Genomic DNA, 22,930 nt, shown 5'->3' on the forward strand with positions numbered 1-22,930 from the left:
CTAAAAAGGACACTTGTTTAAGACCACAAAACCACCCAAATTAGCCAATTACCTAGCTGAAACACGACTATAATAAAGCTGGAAAAATGGAAACCCTAAGCTGAAATTTACTACTACAAGCTGAAATTTCCTATAATGAAGCTAAAATAACATATAAAAGCTAGAAAATTCACATGGCAAAGCTACTAGATCATAGCCAAGCTTAAATCAACATACCAAAGCTGAGATTTCTCACTCAAAGCTGGAATTTTCCAATCACCACACAAACCATGAAATTTTCCATGAAATCTACCGAAATCAGGCCTTAAATCCACTCAGATGCAAGTAATAAAAGAAAAGATGGTTTCTTGATATGGTTACCTTGAAACCCTAAAAGAAATGGAAACCAAGAGCTTCTTTCTCCCAAATCTCTCCACCAAAGTTCTTAATCCTTCCTAGATGTCACCTTTTATGGAGTAGTTTGCAAGGTTAAGATGAAAACTCAAGGATTCAAGCAAGATTGGAAGATTGAAGGAGAAGTTTTTCCTCTCTTTTCTCCCTCAAGAATCTCGGTCAAGAAGAGAAAGAATGAAGGGTTGTTTTGGTCAAATTTTGTTTTTATTGAAGGCTAAGAATGGTTTTTGTCCAAGTCAAAGCTCCATGGCTTGGTTGACAAGTGGCACTCCAAGGTTAATCCTCATCTATTGGTCTTCCAAATGCTAAAATATCTAGCCAACCTCTAATATCCCTTAACACCTTATAAAATAATATCTCTTTGCACAAAACTCCTCTTAATCTTCAAAAAATTATCGCACACACCTCAATAGTGGGTCCTACTTCCATAATGCACTACGAACTTAACATATACTAACTTACAGAAGGAAAATAATTTAAAAACTTGACTCACTTAAAAAAATATCTAGGACATTAAGGCAATAAAGTAAAGTAAAGAAAATGTATTCAAAAAATAAAATAAAATAAAATAATTTTTTTCGGATCCTCACATTCTTCCATCTTTTCTTCCTGTGCATCCAGGTAAGCTAATTCTTGATGACTTCTTTCCATGCATTGTGGTTTGATTAAGAGGTGCAGTGGACATGGGAAATGAGGAGTTATGAATTCTGGTATAACAGCTTTTTTTCTTGTACTACTACATTCAGGGACGGAGCCAGAAATTTATTTTTGGGGGGGCTGAAGTGTATTAAAAATTTTTTTTTGTGACGAAATAAATATATTTAATAAGTAAAATTTAGAATCAATAATTATAAAAATAATAAAAACATATAATTATACATACCCAAAAATTTGTTATTGATTAACATTTGAAGTATTGGTAGTTGTTGCACTCGAATAACGAAGAGGAGGCAATTGCATTCTGCGAGTCTTCATCCGTTGAAAACGCTGCAATATTTGCTCATTTTCAATTGTTGCAAAAATATCCTTCTCGATGTATACAACCAGACAGTCATTCATCCACTCGTCTCCCATTTTGTTGCGCAAATCAGTCTTGACAATATTCATTGCAGAAAATACTCTTTCAACAGAAGCAGTCGCAACTGGTAGAACTAATGCCAACTGGATCAGACGATAAACCAATGGAAAAACTGTATTTTTACCAGTTTTAACCATTTGTTGAGCAAGACTTCCCAAATCTCCAACTTCTGAAAATTGAGGATCGCGTTGCACATTATAAATATAATTTCGAAGTTGAGACTCAAGATATAAATAATCGTTACTTGAGAAGTCTTCAGGATATAAATCAGCAAGACGGAGTAGTTTCTGCACATTGAATTGAGAGAAAGAACTTTTTGGATCAAGACATGCTATGCAAATAAGGGGGAAAAAAACATCGATGGCTGCTGTAAGATAATTTTTTCCCCCACAATAAATCTCCATGTAAAATATTTTATCTTGTTCTCCTGCTCCAGCTTAGCCTATTATTTAGCAAGCAGTAATAAATGACGTTGAAGAATTGAAGATTATTCATCTACCACTATGTAAAACAACAAATACCACTACATATGCAACCTGGAAATCTTACACAAAGACAAAGATAGACCCAATCTCAACAACCTCTGAGAAAGAAAGGGAGGAGCGAGGGAAAGTGGGATCGGGAAGAAGGAAGGGGAAGTCAGATTAAATACATAGAAACATGTTGTTAGAGGGAATACTGTTGGCTTAGAAAACATTCTTGTACATGCTGGCCGCCGGAATCCCCTATATATAGGGGGTTTTCCGGCGGCTTGGGGGGGGGGCTTAAGCCCCCACCAGCCCCCCCTTAAATCCGTGGCTGACTACATTACTACTTAATAAAACATGAGATCAAGAAATACAAAGTGAACATTAAACTCAAATTAGCACGGTTGGTAGAAGATTCAGATGTTCAAATAGTCAGCCCTCGACCCATGTTACAAGCAGCTCTACGAATCTAAATCTAGAATCGTGTCAATTGTCAGATTCACTTTAACACTAGTTACACTGAACAAATCGATAAACCTGATGACTTGATGATATCTTACATTTGGCATCCTAAAATTTCAATTATTATCTGTAACTTCTGTTCCTGAAACCACTTGTACTATAGTTTGGTTCAGTAATCATTCATATTCTACTTCTATTCTGTCTTGTGTGCAGCAAAAGTGTAGTGTTATTGCCGACTGATTTACATGCCAATGTCATATTTATATGGAAAAAGATTCGTAGGGCCAATCACACCCTTAATTTGGCAGTTGAGAGAAGAGTTGTATGCTGAACCGTATGATCAAATTAATTGGAGGAAAGTAAGACATATTTGTGCCAAAGTATAACTATAAGAGCAATAGTAAATTCTTTTCTTCTATTCCCTTTTTTTGAAATACTGTCAATGCTTCCATTTTAGCATACAAGTGATCTCTTAAATCTGTTTGTGCTAGAGGACCTCTATTACCCTCATCCCTGATCCAAGATTTGATATGGGACAGTCTCTACATTTTTGCAGAGCCTCTTCTGACTCGTTGGCCTTTTAATAAGCTGAGAGAGAGGGCTTTGCAAACTACCATGAAACATATACATTACGAAGATGAGAATAGTCGGTACATCACGATTGGATGTGTTGAGAAGGTGAGGAAGCAAATACTATAAAGAAATAGCTCCCAGATTATTATAACGCTGTCTCACCTTTCAGTTCCAGGTTAATGATTGCCTCGATATGCTTACACATGATTAAATTTCCTAGGTTTTATGCATGCTTGCATGTTGGGTTGAGGACCCCAATGGGGATTACTTCAAAAAACATCTTGCTAGGATTCCTGACTACATGTGGGTGGCACAAGACGGAATGAATATGCAGGTTGGCAACAAACTTGAATTATCCATTGGTTATTGTATATGTATTCTGTTGGTGCTTTTGCGTGCCCTGTGACGGGTTTTGCACTGCATCGATGTTATAATGACTTTGTTTCTTCCAGCATTAACCATTTCATTTGCAGAGGATCTAAATGCAGAGTTTTGGCGGTCAAGTGTGGGATACTTCCTTCGCCCTACAAGCATTACTTGCTGGTGGTCTAACAGAAGAAATAGGAGAAACTCTTCGAAAAGGACATGATTTTCTCAAGAAGTCTCAGGTTTCTGTTTTAAATAACGCAGACTTACTCAGAGTTGACTTGTATCCTGCGTTTAAAAATTTAATTTCTCATGTGGCCCTTAACTTGTTATAGGTGACGGATAATCCTTCCGGTAACTTTAGAAGAATGTATCGCCATATCTCTAAGGGTGCATGGACTTTTTCAGACCAAGATCATGGATGGCAAGTTTCTGATTGTACAGCTGAAGCATTAAAGGTATTTAGCTAAATCAAAAACCTCTTTGCAGTTGGAACCATTTAAATGAAATAAAGCTACTGCAGATTCTCGTCAAGCAGTCTTGACTTTTATTTGAATTATCAGTGTTGCCTCCTGTTTTCTACGTTGCCTCCTGAAATTGTTGGTGAAAAACTGGAGCCTGAAAGACTCTATGATGCTGTCAATATATTACTCTCCTTGCAGGTGACCACAATGCTATTTACTACTTTCCAGTAAATCCCTGGGTAAAATTGGATCTATTGCTTTGACTTCTATCAATTTGACAAGTTTTTTGCAAGTAAAAGTTATTTTGTTAAAAGCTGACATCTGAAAGGAGATATCTAGGGAATTTTTTTTTACTGGTTTTACCGATCCATTTGTTGCTGTCAATGATTCAATCTTGTAACGCACAATTGCAGAGTAAAAATGGTGGTTTACCAGCGTGGGAGCCTGTACGTGCAGATAACTGGCTACAGGTAGCTTCTCAATAAAAACAAAAAACACAATAGTGGTTTAAATAAGCATTTTAGGAGTGAATTGATTTCTTCTTTCTGTGTTTAGCTACACAGCTGCTCAATCCAACTGAAATCTTAGCCAACTGTGCTGTTGAGCATGAGTAAGATTCATCTGTTTCTCCAATTTTTTCCCTGCATATTCTGCATGTTTATTTTCGAACTCATGCATTCAGGATCTATAACTATGGATGCAGGTACGCTGTGTGCACTTCATCAGCCATCAATGCACTTGTTATGTTCCAACAATTATTCCCTGGACATCGTGAAAAAGAGAGAGAAAGTTTCATTGTCAGTGCTTCTAAATATCTTGAAAATGTACAGATGCCTGATGGTTCATGGTAAATGACTCTTCCAGGCTGGTAAACTGGAAATATTGCTTCATACCATTCCATTTATCCAACACACGAAGCATATTTACAGGTTTGGAGATTGGGGTGTGTGCTTCACATATGGCACCTGGTTTGCACTTGGAGGACTTGTAGCAGCAGGAAAGACCTATGACACATTGTAGCAGAGGAATGATGGTGGATGGGGAGAAAGCTATCGTTCATGCTCTGAAATGGTAATGCGTGTGACACTGTTAGCATGACACTAATAACAGAAAATTCATACTTGGCAAGTCTTTTAACTATATTTTCTCTCTGTCAAAAAAAAAAAAAAAAGAAATACATTCCTCTCGAAGGAGAACGATCAAATCTGGTTCACGCAGCCTGGGCATTGATGGGGCTTATTTACGACGGACAAGTAGGCTTCTTATCTAAGTTGGTTGAAGTTCCAACTAAAACTAGGGTCATCTTTCCATGATTACTTGTTATTTTTTCATTTTGCAGGCGGATAGAGACCCTAGGCCTCTCCACCATGCAGCGAAACTATTGTGAATTGTCAGATGGAAAATGGAGATTCCCACAACAGGTAAGGCTGAAAAGCACTACCATGTTTAGCATTCCATGAATTTTCCAAGCTTAGTTAGATACGCCACCAATATTGAGCACAAGAAAGAAAAATAACACATTGAGAACGGAGAATGTCATGGATAAATTTATGAGGAAATTGTGCAGGAGTACTTATGTATTGTTCATTTAACTTTAATCTTGCAGGAAATCACTGGAGCTTTCAAGAACAACTGCATGTTACACTATGCAACATACAGGAATATATTGCCATTGCGGGCTTTAGCAGAATACCGGAAAAGGGTTCCATTGCTTACCAATTGAGATTTATTCAAGTCATCATATCCTATATTGTTATTTCCATTCTGTAATCAGGGCAATGATATGTTCCCAAAAAATACGTTGCTGTATTGTTTGTTCTATTGACTCTTGAGGTATGACAATCTGCATTTATACCAACCTTATCAATAGAATTATCCTGTGTTACCATTTCAGTCTCAATTGGGCCTATAGAACCGACAAAACCTTCAGTTTAACAAATATTGAACACTTGACCTTCGAGCTCCTCGCTCAAAGTTCTCTAAGAACGAAAATAAATCCGATTAGTAAGTGATCTTAAGCTGATGGTTGTTAAAAATTCGCAACCAAAAAGGAACAAACGGAGCTAAATGCCTCAAAACATTGCACAATACATCTTTTGTGTAAGAAATCATACATGTAAGCACAAAGAAAATTTAAAAAAATTTTATTTCTTATTGTAGATCATCTCTGTTTAATTCCATGTGATTATGAAGTTAGTTTAAGAAAATTATCTTGAAATTTATAGAAAATCTCCTTAAACAACAAAGCTACTCATTCATGAAAAATAGTCGAAATATCTAATGCGGATTAAATCTAGTGATCACTTACATTCCTGTTACTTAGAGAACAATCTTTTGACACTTAGAAGGATTTTTGTATGCGGATTAATCTAATGGAACTTGATTTTTTTATCGAACACTCATATACTAATTTAAATGTCACATACTATAGTAGATGAAATCTACTACTTCTTATATAAAGAAGAAACATAGTATATGTTAGTCTATCGATATTAATAATGTCCTATTCGTTAATATTATGACTAGAGATATTTAAAAATAAGCCTTATTAATCATTGATTGAACCTCATATGTCATAACCTTTATAATTTAATTGATTAGGTTGAGGACTTTATCATTCAAATGTAAAATATATGCAATCGAAATTATAAAATTGTCATTCATTAATACATAAATATAAAAGTATATAAGAAATCCCTAAAGTCGATTAGTTTTAGGGTATACATTACAATTTGGTTATTAAACATTCTTTTTGGGTAAAAAGGCCACTCAATTCTTAAAAACGTAATTTATCCATCATCATTCTATTTGCTTTGAACATAATTAAAATTATATGTATATATTTTTTAAGGGTATAAAACAAAAAAAAAACCTCTTGTGGTAAGCCTAATATACACAAAAGCCCCTCCCCCATAGTTTAAAAACATACAACATAACACCTCATACTTTAAACTAAATTGTAAAGTTGATGGAATCTAGTAAAATTAACAGGGACGAACGAAATGACAAAAATATCCTAATATAATTAAGCAAAAGGTGGCTCGACAAAATCATTTGTTTTATTCTTTAGAGAGAGAGAATTGGGGGTTAAGGGGTAGAATAGGTATATTTGTTAAAATTTAGGTATAAAAGATTTGTTTTGAGGTTCCAGTACGTCATTTCTATTAATTTTAATAAATTTTGTCACTTTTACAATTTAGTTCAAAGTATGAGGTGTCGTTTTGTAAATTTTGAAATCATGGAGGGTTTTTCTTTATATTAGGTTTACCACAAGGGTTTTTTTGTTTTTTACCCATTTTTAATTGGCAAACCCTATTCTCAAGGGAGAATGCCACTCCTAAATTTTATTACTAAAAATATGCCATTTTATCTTCTAAAGGATTCTTGTATCATTTTGTTCTTATTTTATTTTAACCATTTGGATCGATCTTCTGAAGCGATAATTTTTTCCTAAGTTATATGTGGTAGAATCGTTATACCATAGATTTAGCCTATGTTTTTTTCTCTAATGTAATGAAATCATCTTGATGTGCTAAGTTTGTAATTTAACAGATTTTGTTTCAAGATTTGTTGATATTTTGGTTTTGTGAACAATTTGACAAGTTTAAGTAGTAAAGAGAGGGTATTTGAGGGTTAATCCTTATTAATGATTATTTTGCATGTGTTTTAATGTGTGTTTGAGATTGTCTAGGTACGTTTTTAATTATTTTTGAGTCAGTCAATCTACTAGGTTTTTAGTTGAGTTTTGCATTATGTGATTAAAGTAAAAAATTTGTATTTATATGGACTAAATTGTGTGGACTTCGTCAAGAGGGCCCTTTGTCCCTAAGCCTTTTTATTATTGGCGTGAAGCTTTTGTTGCAGCATAGGGCGAATGTACAGCTCATTGCGGGTTTTGCTCATAAAGCTTTTCCTGTCCGATATTTGGGGTGTTCGTTATTTCATGGGAGAAGTAAGAGGATTTATTTCATGGAAATGGTACAGGCGGTGATTAATAAAGTGGCATCATGAAGAAATCGTTTCCTCTCTATTGGGGGTAGGATTACTTTGATCAAACATGCTTTGGCAGGTATTCCTATCCATCTGCTGGCTGCGGCATGTCCCTTAAAGGGAGTTTTTTCAATGGTTGAGCGTGTAATGGCGAATTTTCTCTGGGGGGAGAGAGGGAAGATGGCCTTAAACATCATTGGATAAAGTGGCAGGATTTATGTTCTATGACAGCACAAGGGAGAATATGGGTTCAGTCAATGGCAGAGATTTTTACAGCATTTTCAATAGAATATGGTGGAGATTTCGGACAAGTGAGTGTTTATGGTCCGAATTCATGAAAGCCAAGTATTGTTGGTCGAACCATCCATGCATGGTAGGAGTAACTTGAACTAGCTCGCCTACCTAGCGACGATTGGTGCAAGTTAGGGATCTTGCAGAAATTCATATTTGTTGGTTGTAGCATTCAGGACAGTGTATTTTTTGGTTTGATAATTGGCTAAAGTCTGGCCCTCTATGTCAATGGTTAGATAGTAATTCGGATCACTTGGTCAAAGACTTTGTTATGAATGGACTATAGCCCTTGAGATTTCCGGTGGAATCGTCAAATGCTAGCCCAGTGGGTTCCGGACTATATAGCCTTTGAGATTTCGAGCAAGTCGACACCTTCCTCTGAGGGGACTGATTTTGTTATTTCGTGCTTAACAGAGTCTGGGAGGTTTTTGGTTGCATCTTCATATCAGGTGCTTCAGGCTGAGGAGCCGTCTTCGTTTATGTTCTTTAAGGTTTGGGATAGTGTGACAGCCTCACCTTCCCCTAAGGCAAACCAAAGGGTTCGGCGGACCGCCTGCCCAATTCTCGCTAGGACTCAGTCATACCTCAAATGAAACCGGAATAAAACCACAAGAACAAGCATAATAATAATCCAAAACTTAGAGCAAAACTTATATACATTTTTATCTCAAAAGGGAGTACAAACTCAAATACAAAGGTTTTCAATTCTTCATACATCTAGCCCGGGCCAAACGCTAGGGCGAGAATCATTACAAAATTCAAAGAACTAGACTAAGCTAGTCTATACAAGGCTCTCGTCCTTGCTCGCCTTCCCCTGTTAAGGAAAACAAAACTAAAGGTATGAGCTAAAAGTTTAGTGAGGTTCTGAACACATAATCAAACAATAAGGCCAATGCATTAACCATAGATAACCAATAATTCAAGAAACATTTACAATATAAAGCGATAAGAACATATTCATTAAAAGGATACGTGCTCATATGGAGCCATTCATTCATTCATTCTCCTTTCATTTCCTTATTCCTCCAATCATTTGAAAATGCATTTTTGTAAGTAAACCCTTCATTTACATTACCAATTGTTCATTCATTTCATTTCACCCTCTTCCAGACATTGGCCGGACTCCATCCGAAAACAAGGTAATACTCGAGTATACCAAACATTCACCCAGGGTCACCAAATCGCCCGACCGAGTCCGCTTCTAACTCGAGCCGATCGGTAATGAAGGGCAGAGCTCAGTTCAGCCAAAAGGCATACATTCATGCACAATTAACATGTAATCACTTAAACATCGAAAATTTCACATTTCATTTAGGTCGAGTGCGATAAAATACACACTCGCCAAGCAAAATTCATTTTTAACAAACATTTATCATTTAATCAAATATCCACAACAAATCATATAGTTAATGAAACATAACAAACAAAGAACACTCACCTATTTAAGCAAAATAACGTCCAAAATATTCTTCTGGATAACACCCTCAATCACCAAGGAAGCCTAATATAATCAAAAGAACACATTATGCTTCAACCATCAAAGGTTTAAGTGATTCAAAGAAAATCCGAAAACTTACTAGTACAATATATACATATGAATTTTAAAGTGAAAAGAGTACATTTAGATCAAAGAATATGAGTAACTAAGGATTTTCCAAACCAAACATAAAACTATACTCAAAAAGGTTTTTTAGAAAATTTCATCGGAAACGAATGAACAGTACCATGTCAGAATACGGCCGGATATGAAAAGACAGTTGTTCAAATTTTCGTAAAGCTCTTCGTTTGGTCCGAAACTAACTCATATGCAAAGAAATAACGTATAACAAGTGTTTTGAGTAAAATCATGTGAAAAGAAAAATAAACAAACCCTAAATTCACACCTAAAGCCTCACTTGATAAAATAGGTTTTGCGGGCGAGAAACCCTATGCAACTCTTCTTTGTTTCGAAAAGAAAATGAATAAATATTTGAAGTTCAAAACTTTACATTTGTAACTAAGTATCATGCTTAAAACGGTTGTCACATTCACCATGCGGAAAAATTCAAGTTCAAATGAAACCAAGCTCAAATAACACCATTAAGGTGGACCAAGTTATGTCCAAGCAAAGTAAGTCCAACGCATCACCAAATCACATTTCAAATCTCCCTTTTACTCACTCAAACTTCAAGCAAATAAACGAACAGCATTTTCCCTTAATTTCTTCACTTTCCATCCTACAATCAAACACCGAATCACATAACAATCAACCACAATTTCACATAGGCGATAAAATACACCTTTCGGCGTAACAACTACAACTGAAGTTACACTTATCGGATTGAAACAAATCTTATGGCGTTTCCAAGCCAAGACATATACCTACATTCCTTATGAAGACCTCCAAAGCCAAATCATGCATTTTCAAGGTCAAAAATGGAAATCTCCACGAAAATAGAAAACTGTCTGTGAAACAGGGCTTATGGGCAGTCAAGGGTATTTTGGTTATTTCACAGGCTACAGTGCTCTGTTTGAGTTAAAATTTTACAGGAAGTTATAAAATATTATTTCCTACAACTTTCATGTTTTGAGCTAAGTCTAATTTGGCCTCCATCATGGCCGAATAATACTGGTCAAAATAGGGCAGAATTGAAATCTTCAAACTGAAATTTAACATAACTCTAGCTCAACCCATGAAATCTTCCACAAAACAACATCTATAACAACTATAAGCCACTAATTAACAATTAATTGAAGTAAAGAGGAAGTTCTTGGCAAAATACCTTGGAAACTTAAGAAAAATGGTAGCTTGGCTTTCCTCCTCCAAAACAACTCCACCAAAACCTTTAAACTTCCTAGTTGAGCACTTTATGGTGTAGTTTGTGATTTGGGTGGTTGAAACTCAGGATTTGAGCAAAAATTGAGGCAAGAAATGAAGAACTTTCCTCTCTTGTTTTGCTGCTCAAATGGGTCGGCCAAGGCCAAGAAAATGGAAGAAAATTGGGTCAAAAATTGGTTTTTAGTAAAGGTGAAAGTTAGGTCAAAGTCCACCTTACAATGGGTTTGTAACACTTGGCACTTTAAATGTTTAATGCTTATCTTCTCACTCCCAATTTTTAGTCTATTTAGTTAACCTATAATCATCTCCTAAGACCATATAAAATAATAACTTAGCACAAAAATTACTTAATCACCAAAATTTTATCGCACTAGCGGATCCCACGTCTATAATGCGTTTCAAATTTAACGTCCACTAACTTATACTAGGAAAATAATTTAAACTGTACTTGCTTATAAAAATACATAGAAACTTTAATATTTTAAAGGCAGTATAAAAATATAGGCAAAAATAAAATAATGCCAAGAAAATGTGAAAATTTTCGGGTTCTGACACACTTTCCCCCTTAAGAAATTTCATCCTTGAAATTTTTACCTTCCGTTGCCTCATATGACCTCAAAGCTTGTTGCTGGTCTACGGCATATACTTGTGCGGGTACTTTTGTTCGGTTTCTTCTTTCATTAGTTTGTTTCGATTTGGTTCCATTCAGTTGTTGAGTACTACACTCTCGTGACTGTTTCCTTGGGCAATTACTAACTTGATGGTCACCACTTCCACAGATCAAACACTTCCGCCCTTTCCTCCAACAATCGCTTTCGGTGTGATTTGCCTTTCCACAATATCTACAGACCAAGTGAGAAGCCACCCTTTGGCTTTCTTGAGAAATCTCCCCATGTCCGATTCGACTTCCTTTTGTAGACCTTTCATCTAACGCCCTAATGTTCATGGTGGGCGGGGTACAGGGTTCACTTTTTACACTTTAGAAGGTGCTATCGTTTCACTAAATTCCTCCAATACACTACTCGATGCACCCCTTTTTCGGGTTTGGGAGGCTTTTACCTGTGCCTTTGCATCCTCAATTCTTTGAGCTTTCTCAAGAGCCTCAGTAAAAGTATTCACTTGCACCGCCGCTAATGCCTCCTGGATTTCCAAATTTAATCCATGTATGAACCGTCTTACCCTTCGCCGTTCCGTGGCAACCAATTCAGAAGCAAACTTGGATAGTTTCATGAATTTTTTTTTCATATTTGGCCACACTTTGAGTTCCCTGGCGTAGCCCAATAAACTTCTCCTCTCTCTTCTCTTGGACTAAAGGGGGGAGGTACTTCTCGTTAAATTCTCTTATGAAATTCGCCCAGGTCCATGCAGTTTGTTCTCTTTCCCACTTTGCTTTAATAACATTCCACCACGCTCGGGCCAGTCCTTCAAAGTGGAACACCGCAAAGTTCACTTGTCTTTGCTCAATATAGTTCAAATCTGTGAAAATATTAATCATGGCCTCTAACCACTATTCAGCTGTGTCCGGATCAAGCCCTCCAACAAATTTCGGAGGTACAAATTTTTGAAACCTCTCAAGAGCTCTATCCTCACCTATCTCAGGATTCTAGGGTTGATTCACTGGCATTTGGTCTTGTTGATCTACCAGTCGTGCCAAGATATTTGTCATTTGTTGTATCGCTATTGCCATTTGGTCTCCAGCTTCGACCCTTGGTCCATGTTCTTGCACAAACTCAAATACAAAGGTTCTCAATTCTTCAAACATCCAGCTCGTGCCAAACGCTAGGGCGAGAACCATTACAAAATTCACAGAACTAGAATAAGCTAGTCTATACAAAGCTCTCGTCCTTGCTCGCCTTCCCCCGTTAAGGAAAACAAAACTAAAGGTATGAGCAAAAAACTCAGTGAGGTTCTGAACACATAATCAAACAATAAGGCCAATGCATTAACCATAGATAACCAATAATTTAAAAAACATTTACAATATAAAGCGATAAGAACACATTCATTAAAAGAATACGTGCTCACATGGAGCCATTCATTCATTCATTCTCCTTTCATTTCCTTATTTCTCCAATCATTTAAAAATGCATTTTTGCAAGTAAACCCTTCATTTACATTATCAATCGTTCATTCATTTCATTTCACCCCCTTCCAGAAGTTGGCTGGACTCCACCCGACAACAAGGTAATACTCGAGTATACCAAACATTCACCTAGAGTCACCAAATCGCCCGACCAAATCCACTTCTAGCTTGAGTCGATCGGTAACGAAGGGTAGGGTCCAGTTCAGCTAAAAGGCTTACAATCATGCACAACTAACATGTAATCACTTAAACATCGAAAATGTCACATTTCATTTTGGTCGAGTGCGATAAAATACACACTCGCCAAGCAAAATTCATTTTTAACAAACATTTATCATTTAATCAAATATCCACAACAAATCATATAGTTAATGAAACATAACAAACAAAGAACACTCACCTATTTACGCAAAATAACGTCCAAAATATCCTTCTGGATAATACCCTCAATCACCAAGGAAGCCTAATATAATCAAAAGAACACATTATGTTTCAACCATCAAAGGTTTAAGTGATTGAAAGAAAATCCGAATACTTACTAGTACAATATATACATATGAGTTTTAAAGTGAAAAGAGTACATTTAGATCAAAGGATATGAGTAACTAAGGATTTTCCAAACCAAACATAAAACTATACTCAAAAAGATTTTTTAGAAAATTTCATCGGAAACGAATAAACAGTGCCATGTCAGAAAACGGCCGGATATGAAAAGACAGTTGTTCAAAGTTTTGTAAAGCTCTTCGTTTGGTCCGAAACTAACTCATATGCAAAGAAATAACATATAACACGTGTTTTGAGTAAAATCATATGAAAAGTAAAATAAACAAACCCTAAATTCATACCTAAAGTCTCGCTTGATAAAATAGGTTTGTGGTCGAGAAACCCTATGCAACTCTTCTTTGTTTCAAAAAGAAAATATATAAATATTTGAAGTTCAAAACTTGACATTTGTAACTAAGTATCATGCTTAAAACGGTTGTCACATTCACCATGCGGAAAAGTACAAGTTCAAATGAAACCTAGCTCAAATCGCACCATTAAGGTGGACCTAGTTATGTCCAAGTAAAGTAAGTCCAATGCATCACCAAGTCACATTTCAAATCTCACTTTTACTCACTCAAACTTCAAGCAAATAAACGGACATCATTTCCCCTTAATTTCTTCACATTCCATCCTACAATCAAATACCAAATCACATAACAATCAACCACAATTTCACATAGGCGATAAAATACACCTTTCGGCATAACAACTACAACTGAAGTTACACTTATCGGATTGAAATGAATCTTATGGAGTTTCGAAACCAAGACATATACCTACATTCTTTATGAAGACCTCCAAAGCCAAATCATACATTTTCATGGTCAAAAATGGAAATCTCCACGAAAACAGAAAGCTGTCTGCGAAACAGGGCTTATGGGCAGTCAAGGGTATTTTGGTTATTTCATAGGATACAGTGCTCCGATTGAGTTAAAATTTTACAGGAAGCTATAAAATATTATTTCCTACAACTTTCATGTTTTGAGCTAAGTCTAATTTGGCCTCCATCATGGCCGAATAATACTGGTCAGAACAGGGCAGAATTGAAATCTTAAAACTGAAATTTAACATAACTCTAGCTCAACCCATGAAATCTTCCACAAAACAACATCTATAACAACTATAAGCCACTAATTAATAATTAATTGAAGTAAAGAGGAAGTTCTTGGCAAAATACCTTGGAAACTCAAGAAAAATGGTAACTTAGACTTTCCTCCCCCAAAACAACTCCACCAAAACCTTTAAGCCTCCTAGTTGAGCACTTGTATGGTGTAGTTTGTGATTTGAGTGGTTGAAACTCAAGATTTGAGCAAAAATTGAGGCTAGAAAATGAAGAACTTTCCTCTCTTTCTTTGTTCCTCAAATGGCTCGGCCAAGGCCAAGAAAAATGGAAGAAAATTGGGTCAAAATTTGGTTTTTAGTAAAGGTGAAAGTTAGGTCAAAGTTCACCTTCCAATGGGTTTGTAACACTTGGCACTTTGAATGTTTAATGCTTATCTTCTCACTCCCAATGGTTAGTCTATTTAGCTAACCTCCAATCATCTCCTAACACCATATAAAATAATAACACTTAGCACAAAAATCACTTAATCACCAAACTTTTATCGCACTAGCGGGTCCCACGTCTATAATGTGTTTCAAATTTAACGTCCACTAACTTATACTAGAAAAATGATTTAAAACTGTACTTGCTTATAACAATATATAGAAACTTTAATATTTTAAAGGCAAGTATAAAAATATAGGTAAAAATAAAATAATGCCCAGAAAATGTGAAAATTTTTGGGTTCTCACACTCTCTCCCCCTTAAGAAATTTCGTCCTCGAAATTTTTACCTTCCGTTGCCTCAGATGACCTCAAAGCTTGTTGCTGGTCTACGGCATATACTTGTGCGGGTACTTTTGTTCAGTTTTTTCTTTCATTAGTTTGTTTCAATTTGCTTCCATCTAGTTGTTGAGTACTACTCTCTCGTGACTGTTTCCTTGGGCAATTACTAACTTGATAGTCACCACTTCTACTGACCAAACACTTCCGCCCTTTCCTCCAACAATCGCTTTCGGTTTGTTTTGTCTTTCCACAGTATCTACAGACCAAGTGAGAAGCCACCCTTTGGCTTTCTTGAGAAATCTCCCCTTGTCCGATTCGACTTTCTTTTGTAGACCTTTCATCTAACGCCCCTAATATCCATGGTGGGCGGGGTACAGGATTCACTTTTTGCACTTTAGAAGGTGCTATCGTTTCAATAAATTCCTTCAATACACTACTCGATGCACCCTTTTTCTGGGTTTGGGAGGCTTTTACCTGTGCCTTTGCATCCTCAATTCTTTGAATTTTCTCAAGAGCCTCCGTAAAAGTTTCACTTGTACCTTCACTAATGCCTCCTGAATTTTCAAATTCAATCCCTGTATGAACCGTCTTACCCTTCGCCGTTCCGTGGCTACCAATTCAGAAGCAAACTTGGATAGTTTCGTGAATTTTGTTTCATATTCGGCCACACTTTGAGTTCCCTGTCCTAGCCCAATAAACTCCTCCTGTGACGCCCCCGCTTCTCCCAAGGGCGAACCCTAGGGTATCGGCGGAACGCCTGCCTAGCTCGCGCCAGGACTCGAAACACAAAACTAATAAAACTATATTAAACCAAAAGAGAACTGTTTATAATATATACAAGCACCAAAAGTTCTATTTACACCTTCAAAAGTATCGAGTCAAACCACTCTAATATACTATAACCACAACCAGCAAAAGATAGACCCTAAGGAGGGTCCTTATACAAACCACCAAAACAAAAACAAACATACTATATGTCCAACTATTACAATCAAACCTAACTATACTAGTGTACGAGCCAAAAGTCCCCGCGTCGGCCCCTGCTAAGGAAAACAAAAGGAAAGGGGTAAGCTATATGCTTAGTAAGTAAACAGGGGCGAAAGCATAAATTTCACGTAACAACAGTTACACAGTAAGAGTAAAGCAAAAGCAGAAAAATAACATCACATAATAAGGATACAGGTGGCTCCAAAGCCAATTCATGTGCCACGTATGATCTCCTGCCGACACTCCGTCGACTACAATTAATGGTCCGTAGAACTTCACTTGTACTCCCACCGTACACCTTATCACCATCTCTGGCCAGGCACCTCACAAACTTGCTCGAGCGAATGAAATTGAACTTGGTTCACAAGCTCGGGTCACAAACTTGGTCCACATAATCGGTGAACCGGATTAACAAACTTGGTGACCTCAAACCAGGTTGGACTGACTTCGACCAAGCCCTAACCGGCTCGAATAGTCCATCTAGGTCATGAGATCGGGCCCCAAACTCACAAACTTCACAAAATTTATTCAAAAGTCACCCCGAACCACAAGCTCAAGGGGTTTAGTTCCAAAATGATTCATATACATATGTCATGTACAAATATGTGCGCAAACTAGGGTTTAGGTCGAGTGCGATAAAGTACACCCTCGCCTAGGTACACTTTTCATACATATCGAAACACATAAGCAACTAACACGTAAGAGCGGCCTGAATACTTACTCAAAATACAAAAGTGGTACAAGAGCAAAATCACTTCGCGCGTGTTCGCTAGTAGTGGGCCCCACCGGCTCCACCTAGCTCACCACTGTCTGAAATAGAAGATTGCATCACATAATATCATAAACGGCTACTAATATGTCTAAAACAAGCAAAACGGCAAAATCGGCACATACGAGTGCGGAAACGGCACAGGGAAACGGGAATGGCGGCCTAGCCATTTTGCCGTCAAAATTGTTTTGAGCCTAATCGAAGTTATGAGTGTCAGATCAAGGTAAATGAGGTACCGTTGCGAAGCTAAGAGAAAATTATATAACTTTCATGAAGACCCCTAACTCCGGATCTGAACAGAGATGGGTCGAAAGTGCAGAAAACCGTTCCAGGAATTCACACTCCAATGTAACGGACAGGGTATGTTTGCTGGACTATAACTCCCAGCTCACAAATCCAAATCAGGAAATTACAAAGGTATTAGAAAGCTGAGACATAAGGCTAAAACTTTGATGTTTTGGCCAAGACCTGAATCCACTCAGAACAGAACGAAATTTGAGTGTCAAAGTACCCGTCAGAACTGTCCAGATTCAAAGGCAGTTCTGACGATTGATCTTGTTTGGATCATAACGGAAGTTACGGAACTCGGATTTCGACGTACTTTATACCGTTTCGAAGCCAAAACCAAGATCTATATTTCTTATGAAGGAGTCACCACCCAGATCGTACGGTATCAAAACCGAAAAAAGTCACGGACAGAAGCTAAACTAAAAACGCACAGAACCTGATGTTCAAAACAGGCTTGAGTATTTCATCTATAACTCATGATACCCTAATCCATTTGACCTGAAATTTTACAGAAATATTCAGGACTTAAGGGGCTACAATGTTGAAGAAGGCTACTTAGTCCAATTTCAAGTGTAACTACGTCAAAAATGTAACATACTACACCAGAATCGCAAAACAGGTTCACAAACCGTATTCTAGTACAAACATCATAAAACAGCCTACATAAGTCCAAATCCAGAAATTTCAAAGCCATACAAAATCTTAGAAACAGGGGTACATTTCATTAGAAGACCAGAACAACCAATTCTGAAGCAATTCCTGCCAAAACAACCAATTACAGGCGCAATTCTTACATTCGGGTAAAACCAGGATAGCAAGGGTAATTTCGACTTTTCTCATTCTAAGCTACTCCGATTGACCTGAAATTTTGTAGGTACCTCTAAAATGTCATTCCCTACAACTTTCATGTTTTAAGCTAAGGCCAATTCAGACTCTAACTAGGAGATACAAAACCGGACAGAATTGAAGGGTATGAAACCCTAGTCTTCCAAATTTCCCTCCAAACCAAAAAGTGCTTGCAATTAACAATCATTTACACCTACTAGCCTCATTTTAGGCCATTGCCAATCATCATACAAGGCCACACCATCAAATTCATAAATAAACAGAAAAATCACCAATAAATGGAAAACTTCACCACTTCATCCAAAATCAAGAAATAAACCACAAAATTCAACATTTTAACTACCACTAAGCACAAATTAAGCTTCATTAGGTGAAGGAGAAGGTTCATTCACTACTCACCTAGTAAAACAAGAGAGGGAGAGTTGCTTGTCACCTTAGCTTCCCCAAACACTTCACTAACACCTAATGAAGAGGTTTTATGGAGTAGAAACAAGTTTAAGTGATTGTTTTGGAGGATTTGAGCTAGATGGAAGCCAAAACTTTAAAGAGTTTTCTTTCTTCCTTTGCTAGAGAAGGCCAGCCAAGATGGAAAAGAAAAGAGTGAATTCTTGGTAATTTTTGAGATATTTTAACCAAATGGTAAGACAAGGAATAGTAGTCTTACTTAAGGACTAATCCAAGGATGACACTTGTCACCTTCATTAATGCAAGTCTATCACTTTGTTCCCTCTCACTCTAATCTATAAAGTATCCTCTAATTATCTCTTAGCACCCGATAAATTAAACCCAGTATCCGAAACTTAACCTAATCGGCCGAATTTTTCCGAACTTACCGCACTAGTGGGTCCCACGTCCGATATACGTTCTTAATTTCGCAAAAACTAACCGATACTAGAAAAATCATCTAAAATCTATATTTACTCATAAAAATTATCTGGGGAATTTTTCTAATAAAGAAAATGTGGAAAAGGGCAGGCGATAAATAAAACTCTACTTAAGCTTTCTACTATTGTAACACTAGAGGTTTGCCAATCCAGAGTTTGCCAACCATTTTCAAACTTGTTAAACCTCTGTAAACTATAACGAATCCTATTTTTTTCTTGTGCTAAAACACACACTAGAATACCGCATAAACTAGGGTTTTATCATAAGCAAAGTTAGGGTTTTCAATCTTAGCCGAGCTTAGGGTTTCTCCTTAGCCCTAAAACCTTAATTTAACCGTACAAAATAATGAATAACCCTAATATCAACTTACGAACGGACTGGGGCCTCACACCTCCTCTCTCTTTTCTTAGACTAAAGGGGGGAGGTACTTCTTGTTAAATTCTCTTATGAAATTTGCCTAGGTCCATGCAATCTGTTCTCTTTCCCACTTTGCTTTAATAACATTCCACCACGCTCGGGCCAGTCCTTCAAATTGAAACATCGCAATGTTCACTCGTCTTTGCTCAGTATAGTTCAAAACTGTGAAAATATTAATCATGGCCTCTAACCGCTGTTCAGCTGTGTCCGGATCAGTCCCTTCAACAAATTTCGGAGGTACAAATTTTTGAAACCTCTTAAGACCCTATCCTCGCCTATCTCAGGATTCTGGGGTTGATTCACTGGCATTTGGTCTTGTTGATCTACCAGTCGTGCCAAGATATTTGTCATTTGTTGTATCGCTGTTGCCATTTGGTCTCTGGCTTCGACCCTCGATCCATGTTCTTGTTCGGCTGATGTTTCCCTTTCTTCTCATGGTTCTTGGGTTCGCTTAGTTCCAAGACCACGTCTACGACTACGTCTCCCCTCCATTTTTTTTTCTCTTTTCTTTTCTTTTTCAAAAGGTAATGTAATAAATAAACGAAGTAAATTGACTAAAATAACAAGGTCTAACACACCAAATACGCAAAGAGGCATATACGCGACATAACACACCATATACACAAAGAGACATATCAAATTTGACAGATAAACAAAAGTAGCCAATATTACACATATAGGTATTAACATACCATAAACAAAAGTCATGTAGTAACAATACAAGGGCAAATGAAAAGAAAAGGCGATATGACGTCCCAGTTTCAGTTAAGATAACCCCGTCCGGTCTCTCACGTCACTTTCTATCCAAACTAGACGTCCGTTGACCTCTTGTACTCATTCTAGCCAAACAAAACCTGTTCATGTTTCCAAAATGCAAGTCTCAAGTACATAGTATCGCCTCAACTCTAGAGTACTCGGGCACGAGAATCCGAAATAAGATAATTCACATCTCGAGCTGGCCAGTCCCAAGAGTAAACTATCTACAATCGAAATTCCTACCTAACGTACCTATCTATGGTCCTCAGATACCATGTGAAAGATTTAAGGCCTATAACCTTTATGATTCATAGCTTATGCTCAAAAGAGCACTTAGCCTTTCATACTTATTCACCATTTGGCCCAAGCTCACTCCGCGCAGAGACCATGCAAAGCTGTGACAGCCCCACCTCTCCCTAAGGCGAACCAAAGGGTTCGGCGGACCGCCTGCCCAACTCTCGCCGGGACTCAGTCGTTCACTACATTGCTCAAACAGATTACAATATAAATCTCAAAGATTACATCAAATTCTCCAATAATTACATGTTATAAGCGAAGCAGAAACAATTCCCAACTATACATAAAAATGATTTCCAAATCCAAACTGTACAAGATATATGCCCTCCAGTCACGTGAATAATTACTACAAGCCTTCCTTCGCCACGAGCCCTGTGGAGGGGAATAAAATAGTTTTGGGGTGAGCTAAAAGCTCAGCGAGTAACCAGTAAAATCAGTAATCAAATCGGTTTCACAATAGTTCATTTCAATAATGTCATAAATCAAACGATAAGTCAAGAAACAATTACAACATTTACAAGAAACCATACATGAAAAGGATACGTTCGTTCGTTCATTCGTTCCTTCGTTTGTTCTCCTGTCATTCCCCTTTCCTTCATTCATTTGAAAATGCATTTTTCATTTATCAATAAAACCCTCGTTCGTTCGTTCGTTCATTCAACCTTTCCTGGACATTGACCAGGCTCCACCAACCTCCACCAACCTACTAAGTAATACTCGAGTATACCAAACGTTCACCTAGGTCACCATATCGCCCGACCGAGTCCGCTTCTGGCTCGAGTCGATCGGTAACAAGGGGCAGTGGCTAGTTCAGCCAAAAGGCTTACAATCATGCACAAGTAACATTTCAATCGTTCCATCTTTGAAAATTTCACATTTATCGAGGTCGAGTGCGATAAAGTACGCACTTGCCTAGAAAACTCATTTTGGAATTCATTGAAAGCACTTAACACGTTATCAAACAATAATACAAGTCATGAAGTCAAGAAAATACAACAAACAAGGAACACTCACATGCAAGCACGCATGATATGCAATCGAGTAAATAATGCAAGAAAACAGTTCAAAAGTAACTTTGGAAACAGTTTAGGGTCACTCACCTCCACGGCTCAGGAACCAACCATCATATATCATTGTCTTGCTCAAATCCAAGTCTTAGATTACAAACTCAATGCAATCAAGTCCTTTCAAAGTTCGGACAGCACTTCCACTAAATTTGCTTACTTTTCCAGCCGTCAAGGCTTCATTATTTCCTCAGCCAGTCCCAAAGGCACACAAATAAATTCATTCAATAACCATTCAATAAGCTCCAAGTAGTACGAGTACAATTCAAGCTAGGAAAAAGTCCGAAAATGAAAGTTAAGTTCTAAACCATAAAAAACAGTTTTTGACATCATTTTGCGGTTTCGTCACCATTGGCACTACAATTATCGGATGGAGGTACAAGATACACCGTTTCGAAGCTAAGAGATAGGGTTACAATGTTGAAGAAGGCCACTCGGTCCAGTTTCGAGTGTAGCCAGGTCCAAAATTCAATATATTACACCAGAACCGCAAAAACAGGTTCACAAACCGTATTCTGGTTCAAACATCATAAGTCAGGCTCCCTAAGTCCAAATCAAGTGATTCCAAAGCCATCCAAAAGCTAAGATACATGGCTACAATTCATCAGAAGACCTCAACAACCAATTCTGAAGTATTCCCAACCAAAATAACCAATTACAGATGCAATTATCAAATTCGGATAGAAACAGGGCAGCAGGGGTAATTCAGTCTTTTCACAAGATACGTTGCTCCGATTGACCTGAAATTTTGTAGGCATCTCTAAAATATCATTCCCTACAACTTTCATGTTTTAACCCAAGGCCAATTCGGCCTCTAACTATGAGGTACTGTGCGGGGCAGAATGTAAACAATTGAAACCCTAACTTTCCAAATTTCTTTCCAAAACAAAAATTTCTTGCAATTAACCACTTTTTCCACCTCTAGCTTCATTCTAAATCATTTCCAATCATCATTCATTGCCACAACATATGAATCATATTAAATCAGAAAAATCATCAATAATTATAAAATTTCACCAAATTCAACGAAAAATCAAGATATAATCCACAAAATTCCCTCTTAGGCTACCACAAATCATTACTTTGACATTATCAAGACCAAAGGAAGCATTCCCTAGCTACTCACCTTGAAATGCAAGAAAAGGGTCAACTTGGCACCTTAATCCTCCAAACAACTCCACTAATCACCTTAAACTAGCTTAGCAACTCACTTTTGTGGAGAAATTTGGAATTTAACCGGTAGGTTTGCAAGATTCAAGCTAG

The 22,930-nt window shown here is 37.2% G+C and overlaps 1 pseudogene; it reads left to right on the forward strand.

Moving 5' to 3' along the window:
• Positions 1-5,530, forward strand: part of LOC113714090 (beta-amyrin synthase 1-like) — a 30,996-nt pseudogene extending 25,466 nt beyond the window's left edge.
• The last annotated feature ends 17,400 nt before the right edge of the window (positions 5,531-22,930 follow it).

The sequence above is a fragment of the Coffea arabica genome, chromosome 10c, assembly GCF_036785885.1.
Source record: "Coffea arabica cultivar ET-39 chromosome 10c, Coffea Arabica ET-39 HiFi, whole genome shotgun sequence".
Lineage (NCBI taxonomy): Eukaryota > Viridiplantae > Streptophyta > Magnoliopsida > Gentianales > Rubiaceae > Coffea > Coffea arabica.